The sequence below is a fragment of the Mobula birostris genome, chromosome 23 (genome assembly GCF_030028105.1).
Source record: "Mobula birostris isolate sMobBir1 chromosome 23, sMobBir1.hap1, whole genome shotgun sequence".
In the NCBI taxonomy this organism is placed as follows: Eukaryota; Metazoa; Chordata; class Chondrichthyes; order Myliobatiformes; family Myliobatidae; genus Mobula; species Mobula birostris.
Window position 1 is genome coordinate 51,170,343 of NC_092392.1, and position 19,904 is coordinate 51,190,246.

The 19,904-nt window shown below is 38.5% G+C and overlaps 1 protein-coding gene across 7 annotated transcripts in view; it reads left to right on the forward strand.

Annotated features, from left to right (window-relative positions):
- Positions 1–19,904, forward strand: part of plekha5 (pleckstrin homology domain containing, family A member 5) — a 298,352-nt gene that overhangs the window by 79,874 nt on the left and 198,574 nt on the right. Inside the window, exon 1 of one of the 7 annotated variants that reach the window (XM_072241803.1) lies at positions 6,311–6,372. The exons of the other annotated variants lie outside the window; for them this stretch is intronic. The gene's annotated coding sequence lies outside the window, so the exon portion shown is untranslated. Of the gene's footprint in view, positions 1–6,310; positions 6,373–19,904 lie in introns of those variants that run through there. 7 annotated transcript variants of the gene reach the window in all.

A 19,904-nucleotide genomic window follows, 5' to 3' on the forward strand; every position in this document is an offset into this window, starting at 1 on the left:
ATCAGCACAGATTGTCATAAAGTTCTTGAAGTGATCATCATGTATTGTGACTCCTAGAGTTAGAGAAACATTTATTCTCCATTTGCTCATTTTCCTGAAATCATAAAGACATGGCATCCGCTATATTGTCTCATATTAAAAGGCGTATTGTTTTCAGGTCATTTTACTGAGATTTTTCTTCCCCCACGGTTAGTAGAGTTTGAAGTGAGAGTTTGTCCTCTGGCCTATACTTACTGGAATTTAAAAATTAAGGTCTTTATGACAGAATAGATTCTGAAATGTTGTTTCTTCCTGGTGGAGAGTTTAGAACAGGGGTAGGCAACCTTAAGCACAAATGATTTTCTAGCATGTGTTATTCATTAACTTGAGGCAAAATATAACTAGATGTATTTAAATGGATAATTCCCATATTTGAAGCTTTTTATGGCATTTATCTGGCCCACCGTCCGCTCATTAATACGCGATCTGGCCCACAGAGGCAGAAAGGTTGCCGACCCCTGGTTTAGAACAAGGGGTTTAGGATTGTCTTTATGGAGTTGAAGATAAGGATATATTTCTTCATGCACGGATTGTAAATCTATGAGTTCTGTACCACAGAACCTTCAGGAGTTTAGTTTTTTTTTGGTCAGGATTGAGACTGAAGGACAATTGAAACTTGGGGAATCTGGAAATTTGAATTGTGACTTGTTGCATGCTGGCCATGTGTGCAGGATGAACTTGGCAGTTTACAACTTTGTTTTGTTCTGCACTCCATTGAGTGTCTGCAGGGAAAAAAAGACAGCTGACAACCTTGTGAATTCACTAGTCTAATCTTGTGTTCATCTTCTTTCCTTTCTTCATCATCCCTTATTTGTCCTTTCCTGAAATCTACATTGCCATTAAGTACTCTCAGATCTCTCCACTCATAATTACTGGGGGTAATTTACAGAGACCAGTTAACCAGCCAATCTACATGGCTTTAGGGTGTGTGAGGAAGCCAGGGAAAGCATGCAAGCTCTGCATGAAGAGCACTGGCATTCCTGGGTATGTTTTCTGTGATGTTCTGAGAGTCCTTCATTTTATTTTTCTGTAGAAAGTGGCAGTGGTCCTTCGTTTTACTCCTCATTTCTAGCTTGTGTGTGCAATATTAAGACGAAGGTCCATAAAAAATGGGAAGTCCAAATAATTATATTTCCCTTGAGCCTTGGAATACACAAGTCTCACCATAATCCCACCCTTGATTGCTCATAAATGTCAAATCTCTATTTTCTGTTTAATGAATTCAGGTCTTAAAAAATAACAAGCATTCATTTAAAAATAAAGGCAAGACTTTAAAGCTTTTAGTTGACAATAAAGTATAAACTAAATTATTTTATAAATTATTAATAAAATTTCAAAAGCATTCTTTTGAAATATCAAATTAATACCTTCAGCAAATCATATGCCTTCTTCAATTCTTTGAATTGTATTGCTAAGAGGTTTGAGTAATTATTACTGACTGTGTTATCAGCAAATTATAGACATGATGCACCATTTCAAAGTCAGTCAAGTTTATTGTTATATGCACAAGTATATGTAAGCACAGAGGCAATGGAAAAACTTGACTTGAAACAGCATCACAGGTACAAAGCATCAGATACACAATATTTACAAGGAAAATATAAATTAAACAGAAATTATGCATACAGTAATTCTTACAAGAAATAACTCAATTAGAACTAAAAACACAGAGTCTATTGTAGTGCAAAGTCATCATGGTGATGCTGTAGCGAGCTAGTGAATAAGATTATGCAGGTTGTTTAAGAGCCAAATGGTTAAAGGGAGTAGCAGTACTTGAACCTAGTGGTGTAGGACTTCAGGCTTCTGTACCTCCTACATAATGATAGGTTTGAGAAGATAGCATTACCTGGATGGTGGGATCTTTGATAATGTGTGTTGTGTTCTTGAGGTAGCATCTCATGTAGATACTACCGATGGTGGGAAGAGATGTACCCATCTTGAGTCTACGACTTGGCAGGTTTGGTATTCCTGTGCATTTGGATGTCCAGACTAGACCCTGATGCAATCAGTTAGGACACTTCCAATAGTACATCTGTAAAAGTTTGAGTGTTAAGAAACTTGGCAAATCTCTTTAATCTTCCGAGAAAATAAAAACACTGACGTGCCTTCCTTGTGATTACATCTATGTGCTTGGTATCTGATATGTTAATACCAAGGAATTTAAAGCTGCTGACCCTCTCTACCACTGTTTTACAAAAATAGACAGGCACATTTTCTGCTTCCTTCCTCTTCCTGAAGTCAGCAATCAGTTCTTTAGCTGTACTGACATTGAATGAAAGTTGCTTGTTGATTTGCCATTTAGCTAATAAGAAATGTATAAAAATTGTATATGGGGCCTGGAAAATGCTTGAATTTCCTAGATTCATTTGGAACCTCAAGGTCTTTTTTTTTTTTGCTTCGTTGTTTAACTGTGTAACCAAGCTGGCAAGACCATCTTTTATTGACCATCTGTGATTATCCACTAGTTGGTACTGAGTCGCTGCCTTGAAGCATTGTCCTGCTTCTGATGAAAGATACGTCCACAATATTATTGAGTAGGGGTATCCAAGATTTAGCTCCAGCAAGTGATCAATGAATAGAGATGTATTTTCAAGTTAGGATGGAAGTTTGAAAGAGAAAATGCAGGCCCTGTTCACATCAGTATTCTATCAGTTTGCTTGTAGATGGTGGAAAGTCTTTGGGGTGCCATGAGGTGAGCAACTTTCTTGAAGACATTCCTTCAACTTGATCTTGTGCCTCCAGTATTATTGTGACTAATTGTGTTAAATAGGTGTTATCTTAAGTCTTTCAAGACAGCATTGTTTAGTTATACTATAGATCTGTGGAATTGCTTTTTCTTTTTTGAAATAAAATTTGATTATTTTAAATCATTTGGGTACCATGAGATACTGTATCTTCAGAATGGATGCTATACTTGAAATTGCCACTTTGGGTTAGAATACAATAAAATTAAGTCAATATCCTTCATCTGTATGTGCTTGCATCAGTAAGTGCAATTTGTATTTTGTACTCTGACTTGGGAGAGCAACTGAAATGTTTCCTTCAGAATTTCTCATTGTGCTACTAATTTGCCTGTGAACTGTCAACAAAGTGAGTCCATATACAGTCCATTAGCGTAGTTGTTCTGACAGCATAAATTATAGATATGATACAAATAATCAATATTACAGTTTTTAAGATGCTATCTGGCAGCAAACACTTACTGGTCTGAAAAAGTTGATCTGCTTTGAGTTCACCTGGCCCTATTTGCAGGGATGTACAGCTGAAGATCAATGTAAACAGTGGCCTCTAATGAACTAAATGGTACTGTTGCAGTTAGTCAGCTGATATCCATGATTTACAAGGAATGGGAGAGTAATCACTGAAACATCCCTTGTTCTCTCTCCCTTCACTTCGAACTTAAAACCTGATAGATTTCCAACTTTAGTTATTTATATATACATTAATCAATCTCTTCACAAATGGTGCCCAACCTGCAGAGTATATAGGGGACGTTCAATTTTTAAAATCTTAAGTTCTTTATTATTATTGTGTTCATACTCTAAACATTAAGATGCCTGTATGTCATACAAAGACCAAGATAGGGTAATATTTATTTAGCGTTATACTGAGGAGTAGCCCTTCCGGCCCTTCGAGCCACACTGTGCCAGCAATCCCCGATAACCCCATTAACCCTAACCTATTCATGGAATAATTTACAATGCCCAGTATGTTTTGGACTGTGGGGAGAAAACTGAGGACCTTACAAATCACTGATGTGGAAGTTAGAGACAGGTTAACCCCAAGGAGGATGCTGATGGTGGTGTGCTGTGAAACTGCCAACTAGAGGCAAGCACATTTTAGCTGAAAAACTGGTTATGTTCAGAAGCTCAAACATGAGGTATTCTGCAGATGCTTGAAATTCAAGCATCACACATCAAAGTTGCTGGTGAACGCAGCAGGCCAGGCAGCATCTCTAGGAAGAGGTACAGTCGACGTTTCGGGCCGAGACCCTTCGTCAGGGCTAACTGAAAGAAGACGAAGTCCTGACGAAGGGTCTCGGCCCGAAACGTCGACTGTACCTCTTCCTAGAGATGCTGCGTTCACCAGCAACTCTGATGTGTGTTGCTATGTTCAGAAGCTGCTCTTTAACAAGATACTTCACAACCCAAGCAGGGGAAAATGTAAAGTCCTATCCTGATTGTTTACTTCCTTAATGTTATCTTTCCTTTTATTATGTTATATGCTGCACATGAGGCAATTTAACAAGATAAAAGCCCTGTTTGGCTGCTGGTGACTGCTGGTTTACTGCAAGGGTTGGTATGGGCACTGTTTCTTTTTATGTTATATTTCAGTGACTTGGATGTCGGAATTGATGGCTCTTGACCAAGTTTGTTGATGATATGAAGATGGATGGGCAGGTAGTGTTGAGGAAGCACAGAGTCTGCAGAAGGACTTGGACAGATTGGGAAAATGGGCAAAGAAGTAGCATTTGGAATATAGTGCACGGAAATGTATGGTCATGCACTTTGGTAGAAGGAATAATGGTATAGACTTCCCTAAATGGGGAGAAAATTCAAAAATTAGAGGTGCAAAAGGACTTGAGAACCCTTGTGCAGCATTCCCTGAAGATTAACTTGCAGGTTGATTTGTTCATGAGGAAGGCAAATGCAATGTTAGCATTCGTTTCAAGAGGACTAGGATATAAAAGCAAGGATGTTATGCTGAGGCTTCCTAAGGCATAGGCCAGACCCCACTTGGAGCAGTTTTGGGCCCCTTATCTAAGAAAAGATGTGCTGGCATTGGAGTGGGTCCAGAGGAGATTAATGTGAATGAAAAGTTTAACATATGAGGACAGATTGATGGTTCTGGGCTTGTACTCACTGGAATTTAGAAGAATGAGTGGGGTGGTGGGGGAGAAAAAACTTAATGAAACCCATTGAATATTGAAAAGCCGAGATAGAGTGGATGTGGAGAAGATGTTTCCTTGATTAGGTCAGTCTAGGGCCAGACAGCACAGCCTCAAAATAGAGAGACGTCTATTTATTACAGAGATGAGGAGGAATTTCTTTAGCTAGAGTGTGGTGAATCTGTGGAATTCATTGCCACGGACAGCTGTGGAGACCAAGTCATTGAGAATATGTGAAGCGGAGCTTGACAGGTTCTTGATTAGTCAGAGAATCAGTTATGGGGAGAAGGCCGGAGAATGTGATTGAGAAGGATAACAAATCAGCCATGATGGAATGGTGGAGCAGACTCGATCGGCTGAGTAGCCAAATTTTGCTCCTATGTTTTATCATCTTTTCTGGTACCTTTTTGTTTAGCCCTTGATATAACCAGTCAGAGAACACTGTCTAAACATAATTCCTCTTCTTCATGCTACACAGTGCTTCGAGTATCCTTGGTAAACAAAGAAAAATAAAATGGACAGCTGTTCTAACCTGCCCTCTCAGATTACTCCTACGGAATTAAACTTAAAAGGACATCCTTAGTAAAATTATATTCACCCTATCACTTTGCCAATGGCACATTTCTTTTTCTCTGCCATATTTTCTGTCATGCCAATTTCAAAAACTTCACTTTTGTATTTGTATCTATAATTCCTGAAGAGAGCAATACTAATATTTTTTACATGGAAGGAAAACAAACTATAACGGAATTCTTTCCCGTGTCTTTAAGGGAATCGAGAAAGGTCTCTTCCATGAGATGCAGCAGGTGCTTGCAATGAAATGGTGCCGAAACTATTATAGCAGTGGATTGAAGAATTGGGCGTATAAATAATTACAGATTTGTACTCTGATTTTAAGAAAACATTCCTGATTGGCATTTACTTGTGTGACCTTCATGTTTTTTGGGAAAATAGAATTTTAAAGAAACATAAAACCAAAGCATCAATTCCATCATTTTGAGATGAATCTAAGTTGCTTTAGTTCCATCTCCGTTTTGATGTTTTGTTTTCTGTAATAGGGAAATATTAGCAAAATTTGTTAATGTTTTAAAGCTAAAACTTTCAATTAATGTTAAAAGAATTTATGTTGGAGGCTCTTTATTCATGGGACTCACCACCTGTATTACTGACGCAACATTTAGACATACAACTCTATTTCATGATCTGAATCTATTGAGAGCCTTTATTTCTATCTGCGTCACACAGTCATGAGTCATTCTATTCAGCTTTGCAAGTATTTTAATTACGTCCTTTAATGAATGTTAGTCCTGTGTTACTGAATAGTGGGTGTTAAGTACTGGTGAAATAAGGATTCAAAGATAGTGGGTTAAATTTATTTTTGAATGATTCTGAATTATTTTGATGAAGTACAATTAACACACAAAGTATGGATGGTGACTTTTAAGGTAACAGTCTTTGAAAGACTAAGTATTCTGTTGGTGCTTTTGTTCTACTGAGAGACATTATTGGTAGTAATAAGTGAACATTACTCTGATCTGTAGTGGAGGTGTACTAACATGGTTTTACAGTGCTTTAGTGTTGCTCCTAGAAAATGCACTGTTCTCTGCTTTGAGAATAGTTACACACTGCTTACAGTTGTCAAGCTGAAACAGTGCAATTTCAGTGAAATAATGCTCTTTAAAACTTTCCTTGGGTCAATCACTTAGCAAGTATTTTCTTGCTGCGTTGATCACAACTCTGGTGTACTGCTACTTCATCTCATTATTGTTGAATGAGGCTCGTTGGTGGTCACCAACTTCAGGCATTAGTGTTGTGGCATCAATTGATTTATTTCCATTACTGGCCAATTTTTCATATTTTTAAAAAACTTAATTCAAAGCATATACAGATAGTTCAGAAGTAGAAGTTATAGAATGCAATGATTTTTGTACAGAATGTTCACTCATCTGTACGCGGGAGCTTTCATCATCTTAATTCCCTGTATTGCTCGTGTGAAAAGCAATTGTAAATAATGTGTAAGAAGAGGTACAGTTGTCGTTTCGGGCCGAGACCCTTCATCAGGACTAACTGTGACTGACGAAGGGTCTCGGCTGGAAACGTCGACTGTACCTCTTCCTATAGATGCTGCCTGGCCTGCTGTGTTCACCAGCAATTTTAATGTGTATTGCTTAAAATTCCAGCATCTGCAGATTTCCTCGTGTTTGCGTGTAAATAATGTGTGACAGGTATTAAATACAAGTTTATTGTAAAGAGTGCATGTTATGCTTTTTTCTGATCTTAGGGTTCACAAGCAATTTTATCCCCACTGAAATACTCAAAATATAATCCATATGTTTCCATATTTCTTCGTTATGTAGATGGAGGCTTTATCATCCTTGTGAGTCTGTGCTGGCTCACACAGCAACTCCATTTGATGCCTATTTTCCTGTAATCTATTCTTTCCATCAGCTCCCCTCCCTATTCTTGCCCTTACCCACACTAGAGGCAGTTTTAATTAGCCATTTAACCTACTGAATCATACACCTGAGCAACTGGAGGTAACCTGTGTGGTCACAGAGCTAATGGAGATGCCGCACAAGTGGTACAGCGGTTCAGGATGTAACTGGGTCACTGGGCTGTGAAGCAGCAACCTACAGTGCTGCCCACTCTTACTGTATGGTATAAAACAGTTTTCTTTTAGCAAAATACTATAAATGATAATGAGATAGATTAGATAGTGTGTTCTCGAATTTTGGTTGAGAAATAAAAGGTGGTCAGGATACTGGGATAATTCCCATGCTCATTTTCCAGTTGTGCTATGTGAGAAATTGCATCCATCATTGAGTGGACTTAGGACATCAGGGTAAAATAATGTTTCACCCAAGGTGGCTGATAGGAATCGAATCCACATTTACCTGCATTGAATTACCATTGAGTTATGTGCTTAAACTGAAGATCTTCTGACTAAACATAGTGAATAAAACCTGATTATTTTCCAACCTTGTGATGAAAGATCATCAGCCTAAAATATTTAACTCTTTTTCTGTCTTTCCAGATTCTGCTCAACTTTGAGTATTTCCAACACATTTTGCATTTGCTACATTTTAATTGAGTGGCTTGTATTGTTCAAAGATAGCAACAATCTGAAAATGATGGGTGCCGATAAATAAATACGGTATTTGAATCCTGCGAGACTAATTGCCTCTGTGAAATTAGTTAACTTGTAGTAGTTATTTAAATTGATCTGAACTTTTACTATAAGATCACACTTTTTTAAAAAAAAGACTCGTGTGTAATTACCTTGATGTGCTTTCCAGTAGACTGACTGGTCGTAGCTTGTTGACGTGAGGACCTTTTTTTTTAAAAAGAAACTTTTTCCTCATTTCGCGTAACCAATTAACATCTCAAAAGAAAATCTAAGTGTTTACATTGGAAGCATGCATATTTTGAAATCGTGAATTTGCATCTTGTGAGAAAGGAAAGGGTGAATAAACTGGGGCTTTTTTCCATAGATGTCGTAAATATAGATATGGCTTGTGAACAGGTTCTGTTTTTACAGATGTTCATAAGCTGATTGTGTACATAATTTTGAAAATATACGACAATTGCTTGTAATCATATCTCCTTAATTTTTTTTTAAATGTCAGAGATGTCAAGGGTAAGTTTTTTTACGCAGAAAGTGGTGAGTGTGTGGAATGGGCTGCCGGCGACGGTGGTTGAGGCAGATACAATAGGATCTTTTTTTAATTTAAAAACAAAACTTTCAATTTACAGATACATTTACATTTTTTCCCCTCACAGATATCAGCTTTCAGAACACTTCCATCGAAATATAGACATCACCACAACATCCTATACAAAAGCCCTTATTAGTATAGCAGACAGGTTTACATCTACATACTGCAGAAAAGGTTGCCATGTGTTATGAAAACTATTTGTTTTTGAGTGTACCATACATGTCAAAAAGTCCCAAGGAATGTATTTCATGATTAACTTACGCCAACCAAAAAGTCCAGGGGCCTTATCGGATATCCAACAAAGTAAAATGTTCTTCCTTGCACAAAAAGTCAGGATGTTAAAAAGTTTTTTCTGATGAGCATTAATAATACGACCGCTGGGTAAGCCGAAGAGAAAAGACACTGGGTCCAGTTCAAGCTCCATCTTCAGAATCCTTTTCATTTCACGGAAAATATTACTCCAGTGTGCCTGAAGCTTGGGACAAGTCCAAAAACAGTGGGTGAAAGTTCCAGTATTTACTTTACATTTGGAACACATTTGGAGAAACCCTTGTCTTAAATTTCGAGAGACGATCTGGAGTCAGATGGGCTCTATGCAGAATTTTGAGTTGCAATGCTTTAGTTCTATTAAAAACTGTAATTTTCTTTGCATTATCACAGATGTCTTCCCATGTTTCATCTGTAATTTCTACTCCCAGCTCTTCTTCCCAGACCTTTCCCAGACCTTTCCCAGCTGCTCAGCCTCTCCACAAGAACGTTCCCTCAGGATGCTGTAAAAAGTACTAATGGAGACTTCACCCTTAGAACAAAACACCCTCTTTTTTATGTCAGAACTATAGAAATCAGTTAACAATGATGTTTTTTTTCTGTATATGATCTCTTATCTGAAAGAAACGAAGAAGATCCTTGTTGGGTGTGTTAAATTTTTGTACTATTTGACTAAAAGACATCATCGTTCCTTCATCAAACAGATCTCCTAGATGGAAAATACCCTTAGAAATCCAAAGTTTAAATCCAGAATCCATTATGCCAAGCTGAAAATCTGGACTGCTGGTTATTGGAGTGAAGGATGATATTTTCGCTGCGTTGCCCTCAGTTTGTCGTACCGCCCTCCAAGCCCTGACTATATTAATTATTATTTGATTGCGACAATATTCCTTAACTAGTTTCATCTTATTGAGGAAAAGCAAATTAATAAGAGGGCATTTTGCTTATGAAGCTTCAATGTCTAGCCAAATTGAGGAGGGGTCCCTGCAAACCTAGTCAACCACATAAGATAAAAAGGAACTTAATTGATATTTTATGATCTCTGGAAAATCCAGATCCCCCTAGACTACTGGGAAGCTGTAACTTAGACATTTTAATACAGGGTCTCTTTTCGTTCCAGATGAAAGAAAAAAAACAGCCATTTATTTTTTTAAGTATTTGTTGGGTAAAAATGACTGGAATCATTCGTATTGGGTAGAGCAGACGAGAAAGAACGTTCATTTTGAGCGAGGGTACTTGGCCAAGCCAAGAATTGGGAAGAGTGCTCCATCGCTCAAGAACCTGCTTGATTTTGTCAAATAACTGTGTAAAGTTAGCTTTAAACGATTGATCAAACGTAGATGTGATAAAATGCCTAAGTAAACAAAACCTGTCTGCCACCATTTAAAGGGGAAAGCACCCTGAGTGTCAGGTATCTGCTGCAGATTCCCCAGAGGCATAGCCTCTGATTTAGTAAGGTTTATTTTATAACCTGAAAAGGCGTTAAATGAATTGATGCATTGTATAAGGTGATGCACTGATATAGCAAGCTTTAATAAGGAAAATTAGAACATCATCCGCATACAATGTAATTTTATGTGACTTTAGTTCTATGTCTGGAGCAGATATTTTGGGGTCTTGCCGAATAGCCTCAGCCAATGGCTTGATCACTAGTGTGAAAAGTAGTGGTGATAAAGGGCAGCCCAGCTGGCTGCCCCTCAGAATACTAAAGTTATCCAACCTAATACCAACAGTGAGAATCACAGCCAAAGGGTCATTATAAAGAACCTTCACCCACTTAATAAAATTATTGCCCAAACCAAATTGTTCTAAAGTGAAAAAAAGATATGACCATTTGACACGATCAAAGGCCTTTTCTGCATCTAAGGAAACCACCAAGCCGTCCACTGCCTGTTGCTGAGATGCCTGAATCATATTAAGTAATCTTCTGATATTGTTAGATGATCTACGGCCTTTTACAAAACCCCTTTGATCCTCTTTTATGATTAAAGTTAACACAGTTTCTAATTGTAATGTTAAGGTTTTAGATAAGGTTTTAAAGTCAACATTTAACAATGAAATAGGCCCAATCTTAAATCCAGAATCCATTATGCCAAGCTGTAGGAGGCACAATCTTCAGGACTCTTTCCTTGCTTAAGCATTAGGGAGATGTTAGCTTCTCTCAATGATGGTGGGAGGAGACCACAATTAAATGCATGATTGAATATGTTTAGCATAGGCTCTGATAATAACTCTGTGAGCTCTTTATAGAATTCATCAGTCCATCAGGACCAGGGGCCTTCCCACCTTGGAGCTGTCTCACAGCTTCCTGTATCTCATGTACAGATAAAGGAGCATTGAGGAGGGACTCTTGTTCAGAAGAAATGCCTAGGTCAGGGGTCCCCAACCTTTTTTGCACTGCGGACCGGTTTAATATTGACAGTATTCTTGCAGACTGGCTGACTGGGATGGGTGGTGGTGGGGTGTAGGGTTGCCAACAGACAAGAGTAGCAGTCAAATTCAGGACACTTGTGTTTACCCCGAGAAAGACTACCATGACCATGAAGCATTGCTTGGGCACCTGTGTGCGCATGCGTGTGCGTGCAGATTTTTTTTTCCCACAGATCGTTTTTGGCGACTCTGTTCAGTGAAACTACACTGTACATACATTATTTCTACTTTATGTAGGCTGTGTATTTATCATATCATTCCTGCTTTTACTATATGTTAGTGTTATTTTTGGTTTTATGTGTTATTTGGTATGATTTGGTAGGTTATTTTTTGGGTCTGGAGACACTCAAAAATTTTTCCCATAGAAATTAATGGTAATTGCTTCTTCGCTTTACACCATTTCGGCATGAAAGGTTTCATAGGAACACTCTACCTTAACGGGGGAAATACGGGACAAGGGCGGTCCCGTATGGGACAAACTAATTTAGCCCAATACAGTATATGGGATGTCCTGGCTAATATGGGACAGTTGGCAACCCTGGGGCGGGGTGGTGTTAATCATGACTGGAATATTGGTGATAAGTCAACTATAAGTCACTTATAAGTGGCTAATACACTCAATTTTGTTTCTAAAAGGGTTTACCTAAGGAATTTAATATTAGACACACAGCGCATATTTTCCTCGCATGAATATAGTGATAAGTCAATTATAAGTCACTTATAAGTCAATAGCATCATAACATTTTAAGTAACGTTTGGATATTAAACACACAGCACATATTTTACTCGTATGAACATGTAAAATCATTGTAACACACCAATATTGCTGAATCAGTGGGAGCCCTGGGCTTGTTTCCCTGCAACAAGATGGTCCTATTGAGGGGTGATGGGAGATAGCGATACTCGGAGGGGGTTCTTTATGTCCATTCTATTCCACAATTTAGTTTTCATTGCATTCATTGCAGAAAACCCTGCTTCGCAGAGATATGTTGGAAATGGAAGCAACGTTTTCAGTGCTTTCGTGGCTGTCTCAGGATATTCAGCCTTGACTTTGACCCAGAATGCCAGCAGAGATGTTATGTCAAACATACTTTTCAGCCCGCCGTCATTTGCAAGCTCGGGGAGTTGATCTTCTTCCCGCGCTGACATGAGTGACACATGGGTAATGACCTCGCATGCGTTCAAGTTCAACAGTGAATGACAGGGAATGAGGAAAGGTGCAGCTGACTCATATCGCCAAATCATATCGTTTCCTCATGCTTTGCGGCCTGCTACCAGTCCACGGCCCGGTGGTTGGGGACCACTGGCCTAGGAGATCTAAATTTCTGAAAAAGGACTCCATCCTAGATTGTCCATCATTACATTGCTCAGATTGATGCAATTTAGAATAAAAATTCTTAAACACAACATTAATCATTTTAGAATTACTAGTGAGGGCTCCTATCCCATCCCTAATTGAAGCAATAGCCTGAGAGGCATTTTTCTTTCTAGCTAAATAAGCCAAATACCTACCTGGTTTTTCACCATGTTCAAACAGTCGTTGTTCAGCAAATGTCAATTTTCTTTTGGCTGCTTGTGTAAGTAAAGAGTTTAGTGTAGCATAGGGCTGTGATATTCTGTAACTTGGCTTCAGAAGGCTTATTAATATAGTTCTTTTCAGCTGCTGCAAGCCTTGCTTCCACTAGACACTGCTGTTCCGCAGCTCGTCACTTCTTACTAGCAGAGTAGGAGATAATTAATTCCCTTGCATAGGCCTTAACGGTTTCCTAGAGCATCGATGGACTACTAGCTGATTTGAAATTAATAGATAGGAAAATTTTAATTTGGAAGTAAAGTAGTCTATAAATTTATTATCTTTTATAATAAAAGGATTCAGCCTCCAATGTCTAGATCGTGCTGAATTATCTTTGGGCTTAATATTTAAATATACTGCTGCATGCTCAGAAATAGTGATATTTCTAATTGTGCAGGATACAACTAAATCTAGGAACGTTTTGGGGGTTAGGAAAAAGGTCTATTCTGGTATAACGCTTGTGTGGATTAGAAAAAAATGTGGTCTGTTTCTGAGGGATGTAACAACCTCCAGACATCCACAAGTCCCTAGTTCTCCACATAAGCCCATGATTTGTTTGGACTGGGAGGAGAGCAATGGGGGACCACTAGGCACTCTGTCCATCAATGGGTCCATGAGACAATTAAAATCCCCACCTACAATAATGTTTTGTATTGAAAAGCTTGTAAGTTTGGAAAAAGCATCTATTACGAATCTGAGAGGATGAGCTAGACGGTAGTAAACATTGAGAATACTATCTTCCTCTCCATATATTGAAGACTTAACAATCATAAACCTCCCATACTTATCTTAATGCAGTCTAATAACTTAAAAGGTAGGTTCTTCCTAATTAAAATGGCCACCCTTTCCCACTCCTGGTATTAAAAGATGAAAAATAGACTTGATCAAATCCACTCTGTTGCAGTTTTAGATGTTCTTTATCATTTAAATGTGTCTCCTGCAATAAGGCTATGTCCACCCTTTCCTTTTTCAGGTTTAATAGGATTTTCTTTCTCTTGATTGGTGAATGACTCCCCTTAATGTTCCAAGTGCACAATTTTAATATAATACTGGTCATAACCCTTTATAACAATCATTTGACTCTGGAGGAGAAGAAACCCAACTTAAGATCAGCTGAGCAGCAATAAGTGAATTAAAAAAAAGCACAAAAAAACAAAGCGTCAACAGCGCTGAACAAGAGGATTTACCCCACACTTAAAGGGGATATCTGAACCTTCTAGCACCCCATATTCTGCCCCACTGCTTAATATGGCATTTAACATAGTCAGAAATGAAAACAGGACATTCTTTAGCCCAATGTGTCTACAAAAGTTTTAGCTTTGCCTGGAGAATCAAATATAATGGTGGTCCTGTTGTAGTTGATTTTCAGCGCCCCTGGGTACAGCATAAAGTACTGGATTCCGGATTCCCTCAGCCATTTCTTTACATGGTCGAATTTCTTGCGCTTCTGAATAACGGCTGCTGAAAAATCTTGAAAAATCATAAGCCTGGATCCCTCATATATTAAAGCCTGGGCATCACTCCCGCGGCACCCCAAAGCCTCCATCACTCTTTGCTTATCACCGAAATTATGGAACCGCACGAGGACAGGTTGAGGAAGTTGGCCTGGGCCCAGTTTTGGAGCCAGCGTACGATGAGCTCTTTCCACTTTAATGCGTCCAGCCTTGGTTTCCAAATCAAGGAACTTAGACAGCCAGCCCTCAAAAACTTAGCTGGCTGGCTGCCTTCTGTACCTTCAGGTACACCGCTAATTCGTATGTTCTTCCTCCCACTTCTATTCTCAAGATCATCGATATGGTGAGACAGGCTTTGAACTTGCTTTTCTGACGCCCGGATGCAGCTTTGGGCTTGACCAGCTACAGTTTCTACCGGGGAGACTCGACCCTCGGCCTCGGTCGTTCTTGTATCAAGGTTTTTAAGCTCCAATGTGTGGTTCTGGAGTGTTAGAGAGAGTGGACCCAACTTCTTGTCCATCATTTTGGACACGTTCTCCATAACTTCCTGAATTACTTGACGAGAAGCTGGGTCCAATGTGTTAGCATAGAGAGCAGCACCTAGCATCTCAGTCCTGGGAGAGCACAGGATGTGCAGTCCATCCTGGCCGCCTGTCTAGTACTTTTCAATGGCATGGTGTTGAAGCAGCTCAAAAAAATACTCATCAATGTTCATGTTATTAAGTCCGATACGTGGGCATTTTTAAAAAAAGTTGGAACGGATATGGGAAATTATCAGCGTTGTGATGCTGAGCTCAGCAAGCGGACGTTTCACTGTGCCGCGATCTTGAAAACCCACAATAGGGTCTTTTAAAAGACTCCTGGACAGGTACATGGAGCTCAGAAAAATAGAGGGCTATGGGTAACCCTAGCTACTTTCTAAGGTAAGGATATGTTTGGCACAGCTTTGTGGGCCGAAGGGCCTGTATTGTGCTGTAGGTTTTCTATGTTTCTATGTTAATTTTCTAATAAATGGTTTCAAAATTACACATGACTGATAAGAAAGAACAATTACTAAAAGTGGAAAGAGTGAAGAAATAAATGTGAGGCTCTTGAATTTAGTATGGTAGTTTATTCACATGTATATGTGTCTATAATTTGGGTGTTCATAATCCTTTGGAATTTGAGGCCTAGATTAAGGGATGATTCCATTTCTTTAGCGTTGGAAACTAGAGATAATAAATGTAATGCTTTCATCAATGAATTCAGAAGCAATGTGCTTACATGAAATGTGAGAGTTACTACTGAAGTGTAGTTGAAACGAATACCATAAATGGATTGAGAGGGAAGCTGTGTAAGTACAGAAAAAGAATTGAATGATAGTGTGGGATGAAGCAACTGGTGGGAGGAAGATAATATAGATCATAAACGCAGGCAGCATCTAAACTGCAAGCCCAGTTACTTGTGTGGGGAACAGTGATGAGGTACTGGAAGTATTCAGAGCAGTTTCTGAAGTACTGTACATAACTTTGTTTTCTCTGCTGCTTGTGTTTATTTTGTTGGGGGGGGCATCTTTGAAAGGCTATTGTGCTTTAGATTGTACATGTCAGCACTGTATTTGGAAAATTATTTACTAAGTTAATTCTATTGAACCGTTTGTTTCTATTACATAGGCCTCTGAAATATGCAATTTAGTTAATAATTGTCATGAACAATATTCTCTCTAATTTTTAGTAGTCAGTGTGTGCAAATTTTTTTCCTGTGACAAATGTGCGCACTGAATGCACACATGGCACAGTTTATGTAGGTTTATAAAACATTTGACATAAAATTGTGCAGAATAACAACAAAATAACATACATATTTAAGTCACTGAGTTATTTTTTCTCTCTCCTGTCTTTGGCATATACCTATTCTTTGTAAGCTCAATCTAGACTAATAGAACTTCCATCCAATAGATAGCTTTTGATTCTCATTAACATATCCAAATAACATTCACCTGAACGGTTTCTCAGCTTGTTTTTGAGTTGATTTATTAGGCTAAAACCTCACTCACAGTCCGCAATAGATGCAGGAAGGTTCCCCCAATGTCCATCAACTGTGCAAGGTTGCAAAACTGTTCATTTTTGAAGTACAAATGCCACCATTTGAGCAAAGTTTGAAATCAGTTTGGATTTAATTTTTTTCTTGCATGGAAAATTTGAAATCATTAAACTGTCTAACTATTACAGTATTTTCAGCTAGAAAATCATGATATTTTAGACATAAGGCATTAACTTGTTCATCGCCAAATGTGAAGTCACAATCTGCAATTGCGGAGAAATCAAAAGCTGACCATTCTTGTACCTCATCTTCAGGAAACCTTTCTTCTAAATGAACACAAAGACTATTTATAAAAGCCAACAGCGAACTTGTATCTACTGTGACGTTTTCTTCACGTTGTTGGCTTAGCAAAACTTCAACTTTGTCACTCCATGAAACATTGTCTCCCAGATACTGCTTTCTTGCCTTGTTAATTTTGCCTCGCGCAAAATGAAGTGAATCAGTCGGTGTCAGGCCACTCTTTTGCAGAATCTTTCACAGTGCAGCCAGTTCATCAAAGACATCACTTAAAACCTGTAAAGCTACTTCAAAGTGATGTTTATCAAAGACATCACTTAAAACCTGTAAAGTTCTTTTGCGCTTCATGGTCTTCGCTTCTTTTGAATTCGACATAGTGATTCAATATTTTTTTCAATAAAAACTAGTAAGCTATCTATAGGTTTTGAAACAGATCTTTGTAAACTTTACGTTATGAACACTGTCTGCCAAAGATGGCTGCTGCTGTGATGCAGCTGTACAAACTGGAACAGGAAAGGTGAGGTGACGTAAATTAGTGACGTGCATTGTGGTATTTGAAAAACCAACTAACTAGTTAACAAAATCATTTGGCTAAAAGATTATTTTCAATAAGTATAATTATTAATTACTACATTATTTTAGGTAACTAACCTTTTGTGCGCACATTAATTTCCTTTGTGCGCTGGTTGAAAAACGTGTGTGTGCGTGCACATGCACACAGCTCAGAAGGATCACAGGCCATGAACCCATTTACATGGTTTATGGTTTTTATTTTTATTCCCTTTTTGATTACTAGGGTGAAGTAGCTTTCTTACTTTACCACAGTCTGTATTTTGCCTTTGCTTTCCCTTTGGGCTTTAGCCCATCAACATTTTTTGTATTTTATTGTCTTTTTCATGGTGTACTCAAATTTCCTCAGCAAATCCATTTGCATGTTTACATTTTCGTGTTACCCTTATTTATACTTTAATTTGTGCTTAAACCACCAAATTGATTTTCTACTCACCTCTGCTTGTTTTTATATCAGCTTTAATTTCTAGCTCCCACTTTGATTCCCATTCCCAGTAGAATGTCTTTTCTCTTGGCAAAAGAATTTCCCATTTCTCTTTCATGCTTGTTTCTCTTGGATATCATCCCTTCCATGTGATAACTTGAATTGAAAACTGATGAGGAAATTTGAGTACATCATGAATAAGCCACTAGACCACTTACCTTCTTCTGCTTCCTTCTCTCTGAGGCCATACACTTCCTCTTCTCTACCATTTCCATCTATATGTGGGCTGACCACGTAGGTGAAAGCAGAAGCATAATAGTTTCTGTATTTTTAATGTGACCTGAGATCAGGAAGTCCAGTACTTTTTTTATCATCATAATTTTGTTAGCTTATACATTGTGTTTTATAGTTGCAGGAAGAGAAAGAACAATATGGGGAATTTTCTGGTAGATAACTGAAAACATGCAAATGAATTTGCACATTGCACATGGATTTTGGACCAGACTTGAATTCTCCTGAATATAGGATTTATATTCAAATAGGAGCAATTGATAGCCAAAACCCTGTATCAGGACTGGTAGGAGGGTCTCAACCCAAAATGTCTACTATTCCTTTGTCTTCACAGATTCTTTTTAGTGTGCTGAGTTCCTCTAGCGGACTGATCTTTGCTCCATATTATAGTGTGTGCAATTTTTCTGTCTCCATGATGGCCAAGTGTTTGGTTTCCACTTTTCTGTGTGGTTGCCTGGTGATTAAAAGAGAAATTGTTCTTCAAATTGACATGACCTTAAAGAATTATTTTATTTACACAATGGTCATAAGACTGTTAATTTCCTATCTGACTGTCTCAATACCTCCTTCTTCCTTGTGCAATTGGATGTTGAGTTCCTCACTTGCAGACCCCAGACAATTCATATTGGTGTCTCCTCCATAATCTTCATCAACACAGGGGCACCACAAACTACTTGCTTTACACTTATGACTGTGGCTAAGCACATATTCAGATTTGCTGATGACACCACTGCTGTTGGCCAAATCAAAGGTAGTTATGAATCATCATAAAGGAGAGGGATTGATGCCACACAACAACCACTCATCATAAAGGAGAGGGAATGATGCCACACAACAACCACTCACTCAATATCAGCAAGACCCAAGGAACTGATAATTGACTTCAGGAGGGAGAAAATGGACGACAATGAGCCTGTCCTCATCGGGGGATCAGAGGTGTATGGAGTCAGCAACTTTAAATTCCTTGGTGTTATCATTTCAGAGGAACTGTCCTAGGTCCAGCATGTAAATGCAATTACGAAAAAAGCATGGTAGTGCCTCTTATTCCTTAGAAGTTTGCAAAGATTCAGCATGATATCTAATACTTCGACAAAACGTTTATAGATGCGTAATGGAGAGTATATTCACTGGTTACATCACAGGCTGATATGGAAACACCAGTTCCCTTGAATGGAAAATCCTACAAAAAGTAATTGATATGGCTCAGTGTATAATGGTAAAGCCCTCACCACCATTGAGCATATCTACATGGAGTGCTGTTGCAGGAAAGTAGCATCTATCATCCTGACGAAGGGTTCCGGCCTGAAACATCGACTGATCTTTTCCACGGATGCTGCCCGACCTGCTGAGTTGCTCCAGCATGTTGTGAGTGTTGCTTTGACCCCAGCATCTGCAGATTATTTTGTGTTATCTATCATCAGGACACCCACCTCCCAAGTTCTCACTGCTGCCATCAGGAAGAAGGTACAGGTGCCTCAGGGCTCTCACTACCAGTTCAGAAACAGTTATTACTCTCAATTTTCTGGCTCTTGAACCAGTGGGGATGACTTCATTCAGTTTCACTTTCCTCATCACTGAACTGTTCTCACAACCTATGGACTTACTTTCAAGGACTCTTCATTTCATGTTCTCGATATTTATTGTTTAATTATTTATTAATGCAATTTATTTTTCTCTAGCTCAAGCTGTTAAAACCTGAGGTACAGGCATAGCCAAGCATGCTCATTTGTCAATTGCTAAGAACTTTCGGACTATTCTAGTGGTGTTTAGTGTTATGGCTTTCTGAAGATTTACATAGAAATTACTGTGTAGCCCTAATTGTTTAATGCTATTGTGTAGTGTCTTTGGGATGACACCATTTGTAGATATTACTATCGGGAAATGTATAACTTCTTCATGTTCCAAAATCTTTCATTTTCCTCTTCTAATTCAG